The 21654-nt window shown below is 36.3% G+C and overlaps 1 pseudogene; it reads left to right on the top strand.

Annotated features, from left to right (window-relative positions):
• Positions 1-429: 429 nt before the first annotated feature.
• Positions 430-580, top strand: LOC112826994 (U4 spliceosomal RNA; annotated as a pseudogene).
• Positions 581-21654: the final 21074 nt, after the last annotated feature.

Here is a 21654-nt window from a genome sequence, read left to right as displayed (position 1 = left end):
GTTCTTTAGCCATTGAGTCATATGAGTTCCTTACATATTTTGGATATTAACCCTTTATCAGATATATGGTTTGCAAATATTTTCTCTCATTCCTTGGGTTGCTGTTTCCTTTTTGTTGATTGTTTTTTTTTTTTGCCTTGTAGAGCTTTTTAGTTCGATATAGTCCCAATGGTGATTTTTGCTGCTGTTGCTGGTACTTTCGGTGTCACATCCAAAAAAATCATTGCCAAATGTAAAGGAGCATTTTCCATGTCTTCTATTCTAGGAGTTTTATGATTTCAGGTCAAAACATGTAATTCTTTAATCCATTTTGAGTTTCTATTTTTGTGAGTGGTGTAATACAGGTTTCCAATTTCATTTTTTTTGTTTGTTTTTGCATGTGACTATCCTACTTTCCACAAGATCATTTATTAAATAAACTATCCTTGCAGCTTTGCGCAGTAGCAGTATCGTAGCCAATGAGGTTTATCCGAGGCGCGATTATTGCTAATTGAAATAAACTATCCTTTCCCCACTGAGCATTCTTGGCTCCTTTGTGAAATATTATGTGTGGGTTTATTTCTGTTCCACTGGTCTATGTGATTGTTTTTATGCCAGTTTCATACTGTTTTGATTACTATAGTTTTGTAATATAGTTTGAAATTGGGAAATGTGATGCATCTAGCTTTGTTCTTTCTCAAGGTTGTTTTCGCTTTTTAGTTCCTTTTGTGGTTCTATATGAACTTTAGCATTTTTTTTCCTATTTTTTTAAAAAATGCCATTGGTATTTTGTAGGGATTGCACTGAATCTATAGATGGCTTTGGGTAGTATGGAAATTTTATTTTATTTATTTATTTTTTAATATTTTATTTGACAGAGAGAGAGACACAGCAAGAGAGGGAACACAAGCAGGGGGAGTGGAAGAGGGAGAAACAGGCTTCCCGTGGAGCAGGGAGCCCGATCCCAGGACCCTGGGATCATGACCTGAGCCTAAGGCAGACACTTAATGACTGAGCCACCCAGGCACCCTGGTAGTATGGAAATTTTAATAAAATTAATTCTACTGATCCATGAACATTTATATCTTCCCATTTACTTGTTCTTTAATTTCTTTCATCAATATTTTGTAGTTTTCAGTGTATAGATGTTTCACTTCCTTGGTTAAACTTACTCTTTTGTGTGTGTGTGTGTGTGTGTGTGTTAATGCCAAAGCTCTCTCTCTTTTTTATTGCCATAAAATTCACATATCACATGATGTTCATTTCAGGCATGCAACATAAGGATTACATATTTGTCTAGGTTGCAAAATGATCCCCTAAACTTATTCTTAAGTATTCTACTCTTTTAATGCTACTGCAAATACTACTGCTTTCTTTATGACTTTTTCAAATAGTTCATGGCTAGTGTGTAGAAATGCAACTGATTTTTGTATGCTGATTTTATATTCTGAAACATTACTGAATTCCTTTATTAGGTCTAACAGTATTTGGTGGAATATTTAGGATTTTCTATATACAAGATTATGTCATGAATAAACAGAGACAATTTTCCTTCTTCCTTTCCAATTTGGATGTATTTTATTTATTTTTATTGCCTGATTGTTCTGGGAAGGACTTCTACTACTATCCTGAACAGGAGTGGTGAGAGTGGAAACCTTTGTCTTCTTACTCATTTTAGGGATAAAGCTTTCAATCTCTCACCAGTGAGTATATTATCTATGGGCTTGTCATATATGGCTTGTACTATGTTGACATATGTTCCTTCACACAATTTATTGAGTTTTTACCATAAAAAGATGTTGAATTTATTTATCTACATTTGATGAACCGTCCCAGGGATAAATTCTACTTGATATGGTGTATGATCCTTTCATTGCACTGTTGAATTCAGTCTGCTAGTGTTTTGTTGAAATTTCTTGCATCTACATTCATCAGGGCTATTGGCCTGTAGTTTGCTTTTCTTATAGCATCCTATGTGGCTTTGATATCAGAGTAAGGCTGGCCTTGTAAAATGAGTTTGGGAGCATTCTCTCATCTTCAATTTTTTGGAAGAGCTTGACAAGAATTGGCATTATTTCTTTTTAAAAATTTGGACAGAATTCACCCATGGAGAAAAGACAATCACCTGCAAGTTGGGGCAGGCTGGAGTGTGCTGTGACCTTGGGTTGAATGGTAAAAGTGTGTGGTCGTGCAGTGGCTCTGGGTCCAGGGAGTGTGGTGGCACATCAGCTCAGGTACCACTGGGTATGAAAGCATTGACAACTGTGTGTGTCCTCAGTGAGAACTGAGGGTGATCCACTGAGGCTGCAAGGGTTGCTGTGTCCCTCAGTGGTACTTCCAGGTCCAGTGGCTAAGGACCAGGGCAGGCAACAGGGTGGCTGGGGCTAGTGGTGCTCACACACTTGGTTGTAAGGGTCAGCAGCAGGTAGGGTGATGGGGGCTATTGCAAATATACAGGTAGTGATGGGGTCCAAGGTAAGCAGCAAACACCAGGCCCAACTGTGGGTGCACTGGCAATTTCAAGGGCCCTGGATGTCACTGCATGCTACTGTGGCTGGTAGTTCTCACCACTGCTATATGGCAATGGAGGTTGTTGTTGGGAGTCAGGCTGGGGTGTGAAAGCGCACAGCTGGAGGAGCTAGATGTTGGTAAGTACATGGTACAGCCCAGTGACAGGAGATTGGGCTGGATCCAGGTCCATAAGCGGCTATTGGTGCCCTGGCTTTCTATATGCACTTATATGGGTATAAGATCTTGCCATGGTGCACACAAGATAATGGAGTCCAGTGATGGGCCTCAAGTCATTTGCCTGTAAGTGAAGCTATAGGGCCTACCTCCAAGCATATACACAGTATTAGGGGTCAGGTGTAGGGATCTAGGCTTGCATTTTGGACTAATGAGGCCACAGAGGCCTAGGCTGTCTGTCAGTGCAGGTCTCAGGCTCTGGCATGGGTTGGGTGGGGTTAGGGAGCAGGGAGGGACTCAGACTGTTGGCATCAGTGACTATGAATACCTGTGAGGCAAGAACTGGTGAAATGTATAGGTGTCTACAGAGGTTGTGCTAGCCCTTATTTCTTTAGTAGCAAAAGATGGTGGAGTGGTCTGCAAAGCAGGTCACTGGGAAGTTTTCCCTCTTGCTATGTGGCTGATGCTGGTAGCCTCTGCTTTTCTTCCTTATTCCCAGCTCTCTCTATACTTAGTTTTGTTGGTTGCTGAGTGGTGGTAAACTGAAGCAGGTCCATTGTGAGATGCCCTGAAAGTCTGGAGAAGCTGATTGCTCACCCAGCTCTTCCTTTCCCAGTCAAGGGAAACTCTTTCTAACTGGGAAGTTTCCTCTTGGTGGTGAGCAATGCCAGTTTGGGGGATGGGGTAACAGAGCCAAAATGAAGCTGTTCTTCCTTCTCTTTTTGTGTGGTAATTCTCAAGGTTTTGTTCCACCATATTGGTGAAGTTTCTTAAATGGACTTCAGAGCTCTCCCAGAGCCGTTTTTGTTCATGCATTGCTGTCTAATTGTTGATCTTTGTCGGGAGATGGAGGCTGTAGTCTCCTACTCTGTTATCTTGGTGATGTTATCTCACAGCATGAATGGTTTTAATGATCAATTCTGCTCCTTTTCCTGTTCCACTATACTATATACTCACAGCTGTCTTCACATTTGGATTCTGCAATACCTATATAAGAAGTAGAAATATATATATGGAACTCTTAGACTCAATGCTTGTCTCAATATCAAAATCATATAGCAGCTTTTTAATTGGTATTTTTTTAAAGATTTTATTTATTTATTCAGAAGAGACAGAGAGAGGCAGAGGGAGAAGCAGGCTCCCCGCTGAGCAGGGAGCCCGATGTGGGACTCGATCCCAGGCCCCTGGGATCATGACCTGAGCCGAAGGCAGACGCTTAACGACTGAGCCACCCAGGCGCCCTTAATAGGTATTTTTGACTCATTGTTTTACTCTGGCCTTTGCTAATTTAGTCTTATGCTGTTTACATCCACTGCTTTAACTGAAATTTTGTGTTTTTTTTCTACATAAATATACCTTTTTTAATCCTTTTGGTCTAGTACTTTATTCTAATGAAACTTGTTTAGCCTCATTTCCATTACCTGGATGTCTCAAAACTATTTTGTCTCTGTACTGGTTACTTATAATGCTACTTATGGCCTGATATAGTTTATGATACTGGGGTTAAGGCCTCCCACATGCTCTGTAAATACACATGGATAAAAAATGAATGATCTGAACCCAGCAGTATATGAAGTTTTCCTTGTGTTATTACATCCTTCTTTTTTTGACTCAAGAGACATTCCAGGTTCAACCTTTCTCCTCTCATCTATGATGATTTCAGAAGTAACCATAAGAAAAGCTAAGGCCTAAATAGCTTATCTTAATTCCTATAGGGACTTGTCTGTGTCATAGAATTTATCATTGCCTAATGATATTTAACTTTTTCTTTTGTTGCTTCACTTATTTTCTTAAATAATTATTTTAAAGATTTATTTATTTATTTTAGAGAGAACGAGAGTGTGAGTGGGGGAGGAGCAGAGGGAGAGGGAGAGAGAGAATTCTCAGGCAGACACCCTGCCAAGTGTGGACCCCAAGGCGGTGCTCAATCTCATGACCCTGAAATTATGACCTGCACCAAAACCAAGAGTTGGCTGCTCAACTGATTTTTTTTAATTTTTGAATATAAGGAATTATTCTATATTATTTCTTTGTATTCCATATTTTTATTTGGAGCATTTTATTTAGTAGAGCTCAAGTATCTATAGTATAAAATGAAATTGATTAAAGAAAAACTCTTACACCTATTTTAGGCTCCTAAAATTAAATATGTATTGGACAACTTTTAATTGAAATTGTAGAAATTTATAAGAGATTGTCTTTCTCCACCCTAACAATGAGAGCAAACTAGATAAATTACAAAATTATCATTCTCTGAAAACATATTAGCAAGTTGAGAATTCCAAATAAACCTAAAAGAAGTAAAATCCAGAAACTGACTGAGCTTTCCAAGTGGGTGTGTGATCCATAGTTGCTTTTTTTCTGTGGATGACCAGTGGAATGATCACTTATAGATAGGGATAATGAGGAATAAGCTGATGTTTTAAATGACTTTAATGGCCACATGTGAGCTCATATTAAATATTAGAATCTTATGGGTCCTAATCACAATCTACCAACTCCATCCCAGAATCCTTCAGTAAGTTTATGGAGATAGTACAGCAAGGGACAAAGAGTTCACTCATGTCAATATCTACGTTATCCCAGGACTTCACAGAGTGCAAGACATTGGCTACTGAAGATGAGGGTGACCACATATATTCTGATTCTTACAATCTTTTTTCTTTGTGCAAAGCAGTGGTCCATAGAATTAGTAGAGAAAGGCAACAGAGCTAAAACAAATTAAATCAATCATATATATTTCATTATATAACAATCATATAATATATAAATATACACTAGGATATCATATGTAATCATTCATATATATGTGTGTGTGTGTATATATATATATATATATATATATATAATCAAAAGGAGAAATTCCGGGCGCCTAGGTGGCTCAGTTGGTTAAGCGACTGCCTTTGGTTAAGCGACTGCCTTTGGCTCAGGTCATGATCCTGGAGTCCCGGGATCGAGTCCCGCATCAGGCTCCCTGCTCGGCAGGGAGTCTGCTTCTCCCTCTGACCCTCTCCCCTCTCATGCTCTCTCTCTCTCTCTCGTTCTCTCTCAAATAAATAAATAAAATCTTTAAAGAAAAAGGAGAAATTCAGTGGAAAGGCTTAAGTGCACAACTGATAAAATACAAAGGGTCTTGAGGACAGTAAAATGGAAATTATCCAAAATGAACACAAAAAGAGAAAAACAAAAAAGAAATAATTGGACAGAAAAAATATTTGGAGAGACGGTAGCCAATAATACTCTAAAATTGCTAAATGATATCGACTTACAGATCAAAGAAGTTCAGCAAATTTCAAGAAGATTAATACAAATAAAACCACACATAGGCATATCAGAGTCAAATGGCTAAAAACCCAGATATTATCAGTTAAAAACATCTTTCATGCAAAAGAGACAGTTGGTTTCTCAATAGATACAACAAAGACCATAAGACAGTGGAGTATTATTTTCAAATTGCTAAAAGAAAAAAAAAGGCAACCTAGAATTCTATATCCTGTAGAATTTACCTTTGGAAGTAAAAATAAAAAATCTTCAGCTGGACAAAAACAGAGAATTAGTTTCATAAAACCTCTGATTAAAAAAATTATAACAGAAGCTTGAAGCTTAAAAGGAAATACTACTAGATAGAAGCCTGAACCTTCATAAATAAAATAAAAGAATAATATTTTATGTTGGGGGAGTTTCTTATATTTTTATAAATTGAATGAAATATTTATGTAAGAATTTAAAATATAAAGAAGAATATATTTGAGTATATGTTGTATACGTTTTTGAAGAGATCAGTTCACAAGGTATATGTTCCTGGCCTTTCAGAAAACTCCCTTAATGCCCAAAGACTGGGACAACTTCTATTGAGGCTTTGAGGTATCAAGTACTCATTTTTCATGTGTCCATTAGTATTCTGATCTGTTGCATCCGCTTATTTAAAATTCTATTGAATTTACAACTCTCATTATATCAATTATATAGCAGTATTTATACAAAAGAAAGTTATGTTAGCAGTTATTAATATATAGTATTATATAACAGTACAAGGATCCCTTAAGTGCATCAGTTATTGGACATAATAGATGGCAATTCAATGCTACTGTCCTGTACTTTTTTAATATGTCAGTTATATTAATTGCATTTTCATCAAAAGTTCTCAAGGGACACCTGAGAGGGTCAGTCAGTTAAGCAGCCAACTCTTGATTTCAGCTCAGGTCATGATCTCAGTTTGTGAGATAGTGCCCTGCATCGGGCTCTGCACTCAGTGGTGAGTCTGCCTGAGATTCTCTCTCTCCCTTTGCCCCCTATTCTCTCTCTAAAATAAATGAATAAATCTAAAAAAAAAAGGCTCTCAAGATGTAGTTAGGGAAAAAGAGATGAAATACATCACTATCTTATTTATCATAAGTATATTAAAATAAGAATATTACCTTCTTATTGTGAAGTCATTTAATTATATAAAAAGGATCTTGCCTTTTGTGTGTTATAATACCCTTATTAAATACTCATTTGTGATACCTTTCTTGAACTGTCACTTCAGGGACTAAAGCATAGATTTGGGCATCTGGCATCACATCTTGCAAGCAGCACTACTAAAATATTAGGGCAGATTGTCATTATAGAAAAATGGATTATCTACTCAGGTAATCGTGTCATTCATTTAGATTTGAGGTCTGTTCGGGTGTTCATGATATAAAAACTAGTATTTTCTGCCTGAGACATCAAACATATAGATTAAAATGAGATAAAAATGGCCACTGACTCAGATACATTTAAAGGTAGATATTTATAAACATTTTACAAACTGCAATATTCCTCCTTCAATGAGAATATTTATGTATTTAAAAAATAACCTTATGCTTAGATTAACTAGGAGTTTATAATTTTGTTGAACATTTGCAAATTTTAAGGCATTCAAATATTTAAATTAAGCAGAAATAATAGACTTTAGTTGAGAATAATTGAAATCGTAGTGAAGCATATGCTCTTGTGAATATGTTTTCAGTACTATTGTGTCATCATAATAAAAAGCACATGCCATTTTAGTCTTAGATTAGAACAAACTGCCAGAGATCTGTCAAATTTTGTGTTGATTCTAACATATGCATTAGAAATTACTATGTCAATAACTGATTAATTTAGATGGGATAGAATAAAAAACATGATTACATAACATTTTTCTTTACAAGTCATGCAGTAGTTGCTAGTTTTAACTTTACAAGAACTAATAATGTAGACTAAAGGGATTTTGCCACCTGCAAATCTCCAGATTTACAATATTTTTTGTCCTGTATTTTAACACATATCAGAGTGCAGTATACATTTCATATCTTTTACATAGTTTTTCCCTACTACACAAAATGTCAGTTATCTCCTTCATTATCCAAATTTTACAACATGTACCTGAGTATGCAGAATATTAACCATCATAAATGTTCAGCCTCTAATTCCCAGAAACTGAATATTTTATCTTACATAGCTAAGAAGAATTAAGCTTGTAGAGAGAATTAAGGTTGCTAATCAGCTGTGCTTTAAACTGGGAGGTTATTTTGGGTTACCTATGCAAGATCAAGGTAATCAAAGGGTCCTAAAAAGTGAAAGGAGGCAAAGAGGAGGTGAGAATGATGTCATGTGAGAAGTCAACTCACTATTTCTGGCTTTGAAGATGAAGGAAAGGTGTTAAAGAATGTGTGTGATCTCTAGAAGCTAGAAAGGGCGAGGAAATGGATTCTTTCCTAGAACCTCCAGAGGGAATGAATGCAGTAAGACCTGCTGAAACCTTAGCCCAGTAAGACCCATTTCAAACTTCTGACCTACAGAATTGTAAGATAATAAATTTGTATTCTTTTAAGCCACCAAATTTTGATAATGTTACAGCAGCAATAGAACAGTAATACAGTACTTTAATATGTAATTGGTAAACTTTGTGATATTTTTTTCTTATTGCTTTAGATAGGTGAATATCTTTTTTCTATGAATTGCAAATCTATGACAAATATTTTTTTCTTCCAAGTTTTTATTTAAATTCCAGTTATTTAACATATACTATAGTATTGGTTTCAGGAGTAGAATTTAATGATTCATCATATGTTACCTATAACACCCAGTGCTCATCACAAGTGCCCACCTTAATGTCCATCACCCATTAAACCCATCCCACCCCACCTACCTCAATCAACCCTCAGTTTCTTCTCTATAGTTAAGAGTCTTTTATGGCTTGCCTTTCAATCCATTTTTATCTTATTTTATTTTTCCTTCCCTTCTCCTCTTTTCATCTGTTTTGTTAAAGTCCACATATGAGTGAAATCATAAGGTATTTGTCTTTCTCTGACTGACTTATTTTGCTTAGCATAATATATTCTAGCTCCATACACATCATTGCAAATGGCAAGATTTCACTCTTTTTGATGGCTGAGTAATAGTCCATTCTATCTATCTATCTATCTATCTATCTATCTATCTATCTATCTATCTATCATCTATCTATCTATATCTATCATCTATCTATATATACATACATACATACATATATATATATACATATACCACATCTTTATCCATTCATCAGTTGATGGGCATTTTGATTCTTTCCATAATTTGTCTATTGTTGAAAATCCTGCTATAAATATTGAGGTACCTGTGCCCCTTTGAATCAGAATTTTTGTATCCTTTGGATAAATACCTAATAGTGCAATTGCTGGATCATAGGAGCATTCTATTTTTTAACTTTTTGGGGACCTTCCATACTGTTTTCCAGAAAGGCTGCACCAGTCTGCCTTCCTACCAAAAGTGTAAGAGGGTTCCCCTTTCTCTGAATCCTCACAACATCTGTTGTTTTTTGAATTGTTAATTTTAGCCATTCTGACAGGTGTGAGGTGGTATCTCATTGTCGTTTTGGTTTGTATTTCCCTGATGATGAGTGAGGTTGAGCATTTTTTCATGTGTCTTTTAACTTTTTGTATGTCTGCTTTGGACAATTGTCTGTTCAGGTCTTCTGCCCATTTCTTTTCTTTTCTTTCTTTCTTTTTTTTTTTTAAGATTCTGTCCATTTATTTGACAGAGAGAGAGAGAGCACAAGCAGGCAGAGCAGCAGGCAGAGGGAGAGGGAGAGGGAGAAGCAGGCTCTCTGCCAAGCAGAGAGCCTGACGCAGGGCTTGATCCCAGGAACTTGGGATCAAGACCTGAGTCAAAGGCAGAAGCCTAACCAATTGAGCCACCTAGGTGCCCCTTCTGCCCATTTCTTAACTGGATTATTTGTTTTTGGGGTGCAGAGTTTGATATGTTCTTTATAGATTTTGGATACTAACCCTTTATCTGATATGTCATTTGCAAATACCTTCTCCCATTCTGTAGGTTGCCTTTCAGTTTTGTTGATTGTTTCCATTGCTGTGCAAAGTTTTTTATCTTGATGAAGTCCCAGTGGTTCATTTTTGCTTTTGTTTCCCTTGCCTCTGGTGACGTGTCTAGTAAGAAGCTGATACGGCCAAGTTCAAAGAGATTGCTGCCTGTGTTCTCTTCTAGGATTTTGATGGTTTCCTGTCTCACATTTAGGTCTTTCATTCATTTTGAATTTATTTTTGTGTATGGTGTAAGAAAGTGGTCCAGTTTCATTCTTCTACATGTTACTGTCCAGTTTTCCCAGCACCGTTTGTTGAAGAGACTTTCTTGTTTCCATTGGATATTCTTTCCTGCTTTGTTGAAGATTAGTTGACCATATATGGTTGTGCGTCAATTTCTGGATTCTTTATTCTGTTCCATTGATCTATGTGTCTGTTTTTGTGCAGTATTATAATGTCTTGATGATTATAGCTTTGTAATATGCTTTAATTTTGGGATTGAGATGCCTCCCGCTTTGCTTTTCTTTTTCAATATTGATTTGGCTATTTGGGGTTTTTGTAGTTCCATACAAATTTTAAAACTGTTTGTTCTAGCTCTGTGAAAAATGCTGGTAGTATTTTGATAGGGATTGCATGAATATGTACATTTCTTTGGGTAGTATGGGCATTTTGACAATACTTGTGCTTCCAATCCATGAGCATGGAATGTTTTTCCATTTTGTTGTGTCTTCTTCAGTTTCTTTCATAAGTGTTCTAGAGTTTTCAGAGGACAGATCTTTTACCTCTTTGGTTAAGTTTATTTCTAGGTATCTTACGGTTTTTGGTGCAATTGTAAGTGGGATCAATTCCTTGATTTCCCTTTCTGCTGCTTCATTACTGATATATAGAAATTAAAAGATTTATGTACGTTGATTTTATATCCTGCAACTTTGTTGAATTTATGTATCAGTTCTGGCAATTTTTTGGTGGGGTCTTTCAGGTTTTCTGCATAGAATATCATGTTGTCTTTGAAGAGTGAGTTTGACTTCATCCTTGATTTGGATGGCTTTTATTTTTTTTCTTGTCTGATTGTTGAGACCAGGACTTCCAGTACTATGTTGAGCAACAGTGATGAGAGTGCACATCCTGTCATGTTTCTGAATTTAGTAGAAAAGTTCTCAGTTTCTCCCCATTGAGGATGTTATAAGTTGTGGGTCTTCCATATATGGCCTTTATGATGTTGAGGTGTGTTTTTTCTATCCCTACTTTCTTGAGGGTTTTTATCAAGAAAGTTGCTGTATTTTGTCCAATGCTTTTTCTGCATCTATTGAGAACATCATATGGTTCTTATTCTTTCTTTTATTAATGTTGTGTATCACGTTGATTGATTTGTGGATATTGAACCACCTCTGCATCCCAGGAATAAATTCCACTTGATTGTGGTGAATAATTCTTTGAATGTACTGTTGGATTCAATTAGCTAGTATCTTGTTGAGAATTTTTGTTTCCATGTTCAGCAGGGATATTGGTCTGTAATTCTTTTTAGTGGGGTCTCTGTCTGGTTTTGGAAGGCAAAGCTGGCCTCAGAATGAGTTTGGAAATTTTCCTTCCATTTCTACTTTTAGAAACAGCTTGAGAAGAATAGATATTAACTCTTCTTTAATGTTTGGTAGAATTCCCATGGGAAGCCATCCAGACCTGGACTCTCATTTGTTGGGAGACTTTTGATTACCGATTCAATTTCTTTGCTGGTTATGGGTTCATTAAAATTTTCTATTTCTTCTTGATTCAGTTTTGGTAGTTTTTATGTTTCTAGGAATTTATAATTTCTTCTATGTTGCCCAAATAGTTGGCATATAATCACACATAATATTCTCTTATAATTGCTTGCATTTCTGTGGTGTTAGCTGTGATCTCTCTTCTTTCATTCATGATTTTATTTATTTCAGTCCTTTCTCTTTTCTTTTTGGTAAGTTTGGTTAAGGGTTAATCATTTTTTTTTAATTCTTTCAAAGACCCAGCTCCTAGTTTTGTTGATCTGTTCCGTTTTATTTTTTTTAATTTCTGTATCATTTATTTTTGCTTTAATCTTTATTATTGCCCTTCTTCTGTTGGCTTTAGGCTTCATTTGTTGTTCTTTTTCTATATCCTTTAGGTGTAAGGTTAGGTTGTGTATTTGAGATTTTTCTTGCTTCTTGAGGTAGGTGCATGTATTGCTATATGCTTCCTTCTTATGACCTCCTTTGCTGCATCCCAAAGGTTTTGGACTGTCATGTTTTCATTTTCATTTGCTCCCATGTATTTTTTTATTTCTTCTTTACTTCCCTGGTTAACCCATTCATTCTTTAGTAGGATGTTCTTTAACCTCCATGTATTTGTGGCCTTTCTAAATTTTTTTATTGCACTTGACTTCAAGTTTCACAGCCTTGTGGTCTGAAAATATGCATGGTGTGATGTCATTCTTTCTGTAGCACTTGAGGTCTGATTTGTGACACAGTATGTGATCTGTTCTGGAGAATGTTCCAAGTGTATTGGAAAAGAATGTGTAGTCTGCTAGTTTAGGATGAAATGTTCCGAATATATCTGTGAAGTCCATCTGGTGTAGTGTGTCATTCAAAGCCCTTGTTTCCTTGTTGATCTTCTGCTTAGATGATCTGTCCATTGCTGGAAGTGGGGTGTTGAAGTCCCCTACTATTATTGTATTATTATCAATGAGTTTCTTTGTGTTTGTTATTAATTGATATATGTATTTGGGTGCTCCCAAGCTGGGGTATAAATATTTACAATTGTTAGATTTTCTTGTCGGATAGGCCCCTTTTTTATGATATAATGCCCTTCTTCATCTTTTGCTACAATTTTTGGTGTGAAGTCTAGTTTGATATAATTATGGCTACTCTGGCCTTCTTTTGACATTCATTATCATGATAGATTGTTCTCCATCCCCTCACTTTTAATCTGGAGGTGTCTCTAGATCTAAAATGAGTCTTTTTTAGGTAGCATATAGATGGGTTCTAAGTTTTTATCCATTCCAATACCCTGTGTCTTTTGATTGGAACACTTAGTCAATTTATATTCAGAATGATTATTGACAGATATTAATTTAGTGCTGTGGTATTACCTATAAAGTCAGTGTTTCTGGGGATTTTCTGTTTCTTTCTAGTCCTTTTTGACTTTTGTCTCTCCTTCCTGCTCAAAGTGTCTCCTTTAATACTTCTTGCAGAGCTTGTTTAGTGGCCAGGAACTCCTTTATTTTTTGCTTGTCTTGGAAACTCTTTATCTCCTTCTATTCTGAATGAGTCTTGCTGGATAAAGTATGCTTGGCTGTGTATTTTTCCCCTTCAGCATGTTGAATATATCATGCCACTCTCTTCTGGCCTGCCAAGTTTCAGTGGACTGCGCTGCTGTTAACCTTATGTGTATACTCTTGTAGGTTAAGGACCTTTTGTCCCTGGCTGCTTTCAGAATTCTCTCTTTATTTTTGCATTTTGTATGTTTCATTATGATATTTCTTGGTGTTGGCCAGTTTTTGTTGATTTTGAGGAGAGTTCTCTGTGCCTCCTGGACTTGAATGCCTGTTTCCTTCCCCAGATTAGTGAAGTTCTCAGCTATAATTTGTTCAAATACACCTTCTGCTCCTTTTCCCTAGTCTTCTGTGACTCCTATGATTTGGATATTACTGCACTTTATGGAGTCACTAAATTCCCTAAGTCTACATTTGTGATCTAATAATTTCCTTTCCTTCTTCTTTTCAGCTCCATTATTTTCCATAATTTTATCTTCTATACCACCAGGTGATTCCTCTGCTTCTTCCCTCCTCATTGTGATTACATTTAGTCAGTTTTGCATCTCAGTTATTGCATTTTTTATTTCAGCTTGACTAGTTTTTAGGTCTTTTATCTCTGAAGCCAGGGTTTCTCTGTTGTCTTCTATGCTTCTTTCAAGCCCAGCTAGTAGTCTTTATTTCTTTTTTTTTTCTTTATTTTTTTCTTTGGAGAGAGAGAGCAGGGAGGGAGGGGCAAAAGGACAGAGAGAATCCTAAGCAGGCTCCATGCCCAGTGTGGAGTCTGATGCGAAGCTAGATCCCACAAACCTGAGATCATGACCTGAGCTGAAATCAAGAGTTGAACACTCAACCGACTTAGCAACCAAGGTGCTTCAAGCCCAGCTAGTATTTTTATAAACATTTTTCTAAATTCTTACTCAGATATATTGCTTATATCTGTTTTGAGTAAATCCCTGGCTGTGACTTTTTGATCTTTCTTTTGGGGGAAAATACCTCTGTTTAATCATTTTGTCTGGGTTTCTGTCTTTCATGTGTTATGAAAGCTTGTTTATTTCCTTCTCCTGACAGTAATCTTATATTAAGAAGGGGTCATACACTGTCCAGGGCCCGGCTCTTCTGGAAGTGTTTCTGATGTATGCTTTGTACACTCTGCTGTTGTGTTTTGGATGCTCTTTCCCACAGGTCAGTCCTTTGCAGAGTTCCTCATTGTTTGTAGTGGGGAGTGTCTGGACCTTTAACTAGCTTTGATTTGTTTGTTAAAATAAGCCTTGTTTAAAAAAAAATGCCTGATCCAAAAAAGAGAAACGGAAACAAAACAAACAAACAAATAAGCCTGATATGAAAGGGAAAAAAAAAACAAAAAGAAGGAAAGTCTGGTCCTATATCCATCAGAACTGAAGCTGACACTTTGGAGCACTTTATAATTAGTAAGAATTGGTGCATGTGGGAGGCCTGTGCTGGTCTTCTGGGGGAGAGGTCCACTGCACTGGCTCACAGTCAAACATGCCCTAGTAAATACACACCTGCAGGGTATGGGGGGGAAGAGGGGTAGGATTTGGTATAATTAGGTCCAGCTTCCACTGAGGGTGCTATGTTACTTATTTGAAGTCCCTCCTTACTGGCAAGTAGGGGTGGATAATGGAGTCACCCCACTCTACCATCTGGAGATGGAAGCTTGCACTCACTGCTATTCAGGAAGCCCTCACAGAAAAGCAAACAATCTCCCCTCTTCTGTCAGATCCCTGCCCTTACCCTATCTGTGCCTGGGCCATTGGCATGCCTAGTGTTACATTTCTCCTGTGTTTTATCTCTGGTGAGTGGCTGGGATTTAAAACTCCAAATCTCAAAGGACCTGGCATGGCATGGTCTCACTCCCATCCTCTGAAGAAGAGGCTTGCTGTCCTGTGTCTGGTGCTGTTTCATCTCAGAAAAGCAGTCACAGCACTACACAGGTGCTTGGAGTTTATGGTGAAACAGCGAGAAGCAGCAACCAGGTTCTCTACCCTCTATGCATGTCTCTGTCCCCTGAACACCCACTCAATGACACTCACCAGATCTTTTGTCCTTGGAGAGGCAATATACCCTCTTCCAAATATACTCCAGGAAGGGGAACATTCTCTCCCAGTGGGACCCTGAGGACCTCTACACCAGGCTGTCTGCTCCTGGGCCTCCGCCCTCCTTCTCCCCAGGAACACCACCCTACCCACCTGGCTGAACTCCATTGAATGGCGCAGACTTCCAAAAACCTCAGAATTTGAGCTCCCCTGCTTGCAAAAACTTGCAATAGTCAGTTCCTCTTGACTCCACAGTCAATTGTTTTGGGGAAGCGTTTTTCTTGCACACTGCTCTCCCTCCCCCACCCTTTTTCTCTCTCTTCTCTCTCACTGACAGGGCTCCCTCCCCTCTGCAGCACTGCAGCTTTTCAATCCGCCAATTCACATCTCTGCCACTCGTACCTGCTATGTTCTCTTCTTCTAATTGCGCAGATTGTTCTTTTAATCCTCAGATCGATTTCCTAGGTGTTCAAGATGTTTCCATATTAATCTAGCTATGTTTGAGGGACAAGGCAAGCTCAGGGTGCCCCTATTACTCCACTATCTAACTCTCTCTCCTTGTCATAGATTTTATCTTTGTTTCACTTTCATCTCTCATGTGTCTTATATATATAGCAGGTCCTCAGAAGATATTTTTGATTTTACACACAATGTGAACAAGAAACTAGATAGAGCTAATAGTTAGGCATAGTTTAGAAGACAAATTTATGATATACTTGCCCCAAAACGGCTTGGGTTAAAACAAATGAAATATTATTTTTAATTCATTATGCTAAGGTAGTGCTTTTCTTTTCTCTGGGAATATATTTTAAAATATGTATCAATATTCGTTTGTGCTACTAAATACGTACACTGTAATATTATATCAAACGATTTTCTTATGGCCTTGTTGATTTGTATTCCATTTCTTCTGCACATCCTTATTAAAATAAGAATACAATTATTCTTGATGAATTTTACTTCCTGTCTACACTCATGATATTGGAAAAGTGTATGCAGCATTATGAGAAGCTTGACTTAGTACTAACCAGCAACTATTTTTTTTTTCAACTTAACCTCTTGAAGTTGGTTGGGTTTGTCCCTGAATGTATGTGTCTAAACATAACTTACTTTGGCTTGATTGATTTTGCCTCTGCCGAAGAGAGGCTCTTATGTTGGTCACATGCAACAAACTGTTAATACTGACTAATATCACCAAAATCCTTTATAAATTGTTATTATTCACAATGTATAAAACCAGAAAAATAAAATTAGAAGAACCCTTCTGGGCTATACACTCCCTCCTTACTTTATTATTACCTCTCCTTCAATACTTCCTCTAAATCTTTCTTTATAGTTCTGATTTCCCTCCTAAGTATATTACCTCTTTGTGTTATACTTATAAAAAATTTTGCTGCAAAGTTTTAGGTACATTTAGTTAACAGCACAATGGCAGTTATTTCATCTCTTTTATCTCTTTCTTATGAAACTAGGTCATGGTGATATTTACTTTGTCTCTGTAGAGAAGAATTCTATGATATTCCCTTTTGGAAGAAACTCAATGGACGCAATTTAGATATAACTGTGTTGCATCGCCTTCTATAGTAAGCCACATTTCTAAAAATGTATTTATATACACACTCTTGTAGCCTTTCAGGAGCTGCTGAGAACATGAAAGTGTCAATCATAAACTCATCAGACCTGGAGAATACAAATTGTTTTAAACATTGTCTTCCTTGGGTGCCTGGGTGGCTCAGTTGGTTAAGTGACAGCCTTTGGCTCAGGTCATGATCCTGGAGTCCCGGGATCGAGTCCCACATCGGGCTCCCTGCTCAGCGGGGAGTCTGCTTCTCCCTCTGACCCTCTTCCCTCTCGTGCTCTCTATCTCTCATTCTCTCTCTCGAATAAATAAATAAAATTTTTAAAAAAATAAATATCTTCTTCCTTTTTTAATGTAAATGTTAAAGGAGTTAGTTCTGTTAACTCTTTCATATAAATTTTCATAACTAAAGCTTAGTATACATATGGAATGAAATTTAGGGTTTTTAATTAAATATAGCTTGTTTATATATTTAAACTAGTCATTTTACTAGTTGTTCTTGTCTTAAAGAAACCTACTAAATCTCACTGAGAAGACGCATCTCCACTTCAACTGCTTTGATAATAACTGCCATAATAATAGCAGTTTCCTTTTTGAGTGTTTACTATGTTCAAGTCAACTTTACCTGCATTATCTCATAAGCACATGGACTGTAAGTGGCTCTGGGAGACCTTAGGTTCTGGGTTTGAACTGTCTGTACTGTTTGTATTTAGTAGGTTTAAATGCTCCTTCTTTATTTACTCGCACTTCAAACATCTCATTTGTAACACAGAGTCAGCAGTGGTTAGATCATCATTATGTAACTTTTACGTACCTGTCATCTACCTTCTGACCACCCAAATCACAAAATTCCTTCAGTACAATTCACAGTTCTTAAAGACATGGTTGTTTAACCATGTACACTAAACGTTTATCTTACCACTATTAAATTCCTCAAATCCCTAGTCAATCCTACTAGGCCGAATCACTGGGACTCCTTATGAATTAATTCCATTAAATTGGCTACCAGGCCTTCTGCCAAGAAGGTAAACCAAAATGTAATTTTTTCACAATGTTCTTTTTTCATGTGTTAATTTCATAAAACATCTTTCTCTACTTGTTTTGAAATGGCTATGCAGCTCAGAATTTTAAAACTACAGGGCTGGCTTCATAGGCATACAACCTATGTAGCCACAACATTCTTAGTCTAATGCTCTATCATTACCATTTTGAATTTCTTAATTCAATTTCAATTCAATGTCCTAATGTATTAAACATTTTGTAAACAAAGACAATGGATCATGTGCATGAGCAGAGGAGATATATGCAATATGTGTGGCTACCATTCCTCACAATCTTATTCAGCTATAGTGTTGTGACACCCCATGAGCAGAGACTTCAAGGCCCAAAATGTATGGAAATTTAGTGAGACTGAAAGCCAGTACAAGGTCAAGAGAGACTATAGTTTTCATTTATACCATAACTTGCTTCAACCACAGGAAGCAATGGCATTCTAACAAACATGAACCACCAAGAAACCCTATCATATCCTTTCTTCTTTACATCCCTATATTAGCCAACTACTTATCCAGAAAATAAGACATAAAAAGAAAGGGAAAGTGAAGGTAAACCATAATTCCTTTGTTTTTTTCAACCTTCCTTAATCTTTAGTGAGCTTGAAGTAGAGAGCTGACAGACTATGCACAGATTATGAAGCAAAATGAGAAGAGTTCAGTTAATTTAGTGCAGTATTTCCACTGTTCTGGTAACAATAAAATATGTATGTATGAGTTACCATACACAGATGATATCTTTTTAGTGATTTTGCATATAAATTAAGTGTTTTTATATTTGCCTTTTAAAATAACTGCATTATATAAAAATGAATAGGTAATTCATGCTATTTTTTTGTTTAAAACAATATTAAATCATAAATTAAAGACATTATGACAAATCAAGGAAAGGAAATGAAAAAAATTATATTTTAATATCTTTCTGGACATTTCTTTCCTGCTTTCTGAACAAGGTATCCACATTTTCAACTTGTTTTGTGCCCTGCAAATTATGGAGTTGACCCTGAGTGGCAGTGTACTCTTACAAATGGCATTTGATTTTAGAAACATTTAGCCTTAGGTTTAATTTATAGCTTGTCCCTGTGGCTGTGGGTACATGGATAAGTTATTGAATTTGAATTTCTGAGTTCCATTTATTACTCTTGAAGTAGAGACAATAGCATTTCCTTCTAAGGGTCTTTGTACTGATACAGTAAGATGAGTATCTCCCCTAATACAGTGCAGAACAGGTGCTCATTAACTAATATGTTCCATTCCTTCTATTTTGTTTTGTCTTCACTTAAAAACTGACTGAATAGGGGCACCTGGGTGGCTCAGTTGGTTAAGCATCTGCCTACGTCTCAGGTCATAATCCTAGGATCCTGGGATCGAGCCCCAAGTTGGGCTTCCTGCTCAGGAAGGAGTCTGCTTCTCCCTCTCCCTCTGCTCCATGCCACTGCTCATTCTCTTTCTCTCTCAAATAAATAAATAAAATCTTAAAAAAAACCCTGACTGAACATAATCAAGTTTTATTCTGATTATAGAGTAGACACCTTACCACAGCAATGATATGGGAATGATATTTGGGAATAGTCTCATTACTCTAACTCACTCTTTACTCTTATTCAAAAGCAAGAAAGTGCTACCCCTTCTATCATAAAACAAGAACAAGAATAAAAGAGACAGGTTTTTATTGGGTCTGAAGACTCTTGCTGTATTTGAAACTTTTTATCAATCCCTTATAATAAAACAAGCAAAAATGGTGACTTTTCTCTATCCTACGCTCCTGGCATTTGATATGGGTAGATGTTAGGGTGAAATTTTTTATTTTTATTTTTTAAAATTTTTATTTAAAATCTTGGGTGCTTGGGTGGCTCAGTCAGTCAAGTGTCTGCCTCTGGCTCAGGTCATGATCCCAGGGTCCTGGGTTCAAGCTCCACATCAGGCTTCCCTAGGGTTAAATTTTTAAGGGCAATGCTTGAGTTTGAAACTTTAATACCAACTGCACTTAACCCTGAATAATATGGTGGTTAGAAGCACAAATCCCCAATGTAGTAAAAAATCCATGCATAACTTTTAACCCACCAAAAATTAACTAGGACACTATATAATCATACAGGGAATAACTCAACAAGAAGATAAAACAATTGTAAGTACTTGTGACCTCAATTTGGGAGTACCTTAATACATAAAATACTTAATAACAAATGTAAAGGAAGTAGTTGATAGTAATACAGTAATGGTAGGGAACTTTAACACCCAACTTACATCAATGGATAGATGACTCAATCAGAAAATCAACAGGGAAACAGTGGCTTTGAATGACATATTGGACCAGAAAGATCTAACAGATATATTTAGAAAATTCCATCTTAAAACAGTGAAATACACATTTTTTTCAAATGCACATGGAACATTCTCCAGAATAGAGCACATGTTAGGCCACAAAACAAGCCTCAACAAAATAAAAATGAATGAAGTCATACCATATATCTTTTCCAACCACAAAACTATTAAAGTAGAAATCAACCACAAGAAAAAGTCTGGGAAGACCACAAATACATGGAGTTTAAATAACATGCTGTTAAACAATGAATGGGTCAAATAAGAAATCAAAGATGAAATAAAAAAGTATATGGAAACAAATGAAAACGAAAACAGAAAGGTCCAAAATCTTTGGGATGTAGCAAAAGTGGTTTTAAGATGTAAGTTTTTTTTTTTTAGTTTCATTATTTCTTTCAAAAAAATTTTTTGGATGGCTGCTAATATTCCATTGTGTGTGTATATATATATATATATATATATCTATATATATCTATATATATATCTATATATCTTCTTTATCCATTCATCTAAGATGTAAGTTTATAGCAATACTGGTCCATCTCAAAAAGCAAGAAAAATACCAAATAACTGACCTAACCTTATGCTTAAAGAAGCTCGGAAAGGAAGAACAACAAAATCCAAAACCAGTAGAAGGAAAGAAATTGTAATAAAGATTAGAGCAGAAATAAATGAGACAGAAACTAAAAAAAAAAAAATAAAATAATGGAACAGATCAATGAAACCAGGAGCTGGTTCTTTGAAAAGGTCAACAAAATTGATAAGCCTTTAGCCAGACTCATCAAAAGAGAGGGGGAGGAGGTTTCAAATAAAATCAGAAATAAAAGAGGAGAAATAACAACTGATACCACAGAAATATGAAGGATTATAAAAGAGTATTATGAAAAATTATATGCCAACAAATTGGACAACCTAGAAAAAAATGGATAAATTCCTAATAACATATAACTTTCCAAAACAGAATCAGGAATAAATTGAACATTTGAACAGTTCAATTACCAGCAATGAAATGGAATCAGTAATCAAAAAATTCCCAATGAACAAAAGGCGAGGACCAGAAGGCTTCATAGCAAATTCTACCAAAAATTCAAATAAGAGTTGATACCTATTCTTCTCAAACTATTCAAAAAAAAAAAAAAAAGCAGAGGAAGGAAAGCATCTAAATTCATCTTGAGGCCAGCATTATCTTGATAACAAAACCATATAAAAACACCACAAAAAAGGAACTATAGGCCAATATCTCCAATGAACAGAGATGTAAAAATCTTCAACAAAATATTAGCAAACCAAATCCAACAATACATTTAAAAAAAAATCATTCACCTCAATCAAGAATGGTTCAATATTCACAAATCAATGTGATACAGCATTTCAACAAGAGAAAGTATAAAAATCC

The sequence above is a fragment of the Callorhinus ursinus genome, unplaced genomic scaffold, assembly GCF_003265705.2.
Source record: "Callorhinus ursinus isolate GAN/ISIS: 27379988/994484 unplaced genomic scaffold, GSC_fseal_2.0 scaffold7, whole genome shotgun sequence".
In the NCBI taxonomy this organism is placed as follows: Eukaryota; Metazoa; Chordata; class Mammalia; order Carnivora; family Otariidae; genus Callorhinus; species Callorhinus ursinus.
This window is presented reverse-complemented; position numbering and strand designations above follow the sequence as displayed.